The following is a 1,902-nucleotide window of genomic DNA, read 5'->3' as shown; positions in this document are numbered from 1 at the left end:
TATAATTATATTCATCATGTTGATAATTATAGTCATCATGTTCACAGTTTGTTCATACTATCTCGTTGTGGGTTACTTTATTTTCGACGTCCTATATAAGTGTATCATTTTACAAAGCCACATTAAAACCTTGCAAATGTACCTTTAAATATGTGTATTAATTTCTGGACGTAGTTTTCATTTTCATTATGCAATTTACGTTCAATATGGGCAAAGCTTGACTGTCGTGGTTTCGAAAAGTGTTAGTTTTTCAGTCATAAAATGTATTTCCGATACATGATATTACGGATCCATTGAATGTTACTAAATTCAAATATTTATTCTCCTTTATAGCTTTTTTAAATAACCGCAACATGACAGTGCTTATTAGACAAAACTGATTCAAATTCATGTCATTCTAAAATTAATAACTAACAGAAACAAATGTCTGGAGTGTAGAATAGTTGGTGACACATTGTCCGGAAGGATATATGTAAACATTTAATATTGAACTTTAATTGCAAATTACAGCATCATTCTGGTATTTGACATTTTTTAAGTGTTCCGTCAGGCTAAAAAGTTAAGATGGTTAAACCATTCTCACTATGTTTAGTATCGCTAGACGTAATATTCTTTAGATCATGATACTAACAATATTTACATGATGTCTATATTAATTTTCAGAAGTTAGTCCCTCCTCACAGTTTCTTTTGTGTGGAATTTTATTGAAATAACAAGAAAGAACCCTACTTGGACCGCGTTATCGTCAACTGTCAATCAAGTCACACAAAAGCGCGTTAGACAAACGAGTCAGGCCTTGGTGGTTATCCAAGAGCGCGGCAGGTTAAGGGAGCAAGACAACAACAAAAATATTCAGACAGCAGGGAGATTTATGAATTAAAGTAAAGGAATCAAAAACACATGTTGTGAATCTTTCCCCTTTCATGGGCACGACGCGCATTTCCAAACAGACCCATTCCGAGGGTGAATAAGAAGGGAAGAAGGAGAGGGGAATGCAGTGTTAGTGCGAGGTGAGACTGTTTATTTTTCGATCGTAGCAGATTCTACCATTGACAACATGGGCGTCGTGAGATAACCCAAGGGATGTCGGACATAACCGACAGTTGTTCGTGAAAATCAGCTTGCGCACGTAATGCAACAACTACAGATGATTGTCGTCCAGGTATCACGGAAAGGCGTCTTCCGAGATACGATGTCAGAACAAGACGTATTTCCATAATGAGATATCTTGGAAAGAAGTATTAAATGTCTCAGCGTTCTTTCTGTGAAATCTGTGATTTTATCAGGAAAACGCAGAACCGCAGGTGGTAAAGTTAAGCTTCGGTTGACCGTATTTCATACAGAAGCTTTAAGTGACCATCCAGGGAATAAGTTTAAAGGGAATATACAACATTTGATTTTGCTGTACTTTTCAGAAATGGATTTTGGGTGTTAGTGTCCTATAGCAAATATTGTTACACTGACTTGAATTTTTGGGTTCGTAGATTCTGGAGAAAAAAACCCAAGAAAAGCAATCATGTTCTTGTAGTCTGGTGCCCTGACCCCACTTACGATTAAACGGAGCAATTTATCGACTTCAGGGAGTTGTAAGGTCAGGGATTCAGTCTAGCTGGTTGTACCCGTTCTCAGGTATGTAATCGATTTGCAAACGAAATGCCGACTAACTAAATATGATAAATTAGGAATTAAGCGGTATTTACAAAAAGCCAGTTTTTTTTCCAACGCTGGTCGGACGACCAGCGTTGGAAATTGATACAAAAATAGCCCTTTTATTGAAAATACCAGCACACCAGGTGCCATGATTTTACAGGATAATTTACACTGTCATTTTATTAAAAGTCCAGTGAGGTATTTCATAATAATGCCTGAAGTTTGCAAATGTTGTATATTGCCTTTAAGCTA

This window comes from Patiria miniata, unplaced genomic scaffold, assembly GCF_015706575.1.
Source record: "Patiria miniata isolate m_02_andy unplaced genomic scaffold, ASM1570657v1 HiC_scaffold_24, whole genome shotgun sequence".
NCBI classification, from domain to species: Eukaryota; Metazoa; Echinodermata; class Asteroidea; order Valvatida; family Asterinidae; genus Patiria; species Patiria miniata.
The sequence above is the reverse complement of the archived record's forward strand: the minus strand, read 5'-3'. Positions refer to the sequence as shown.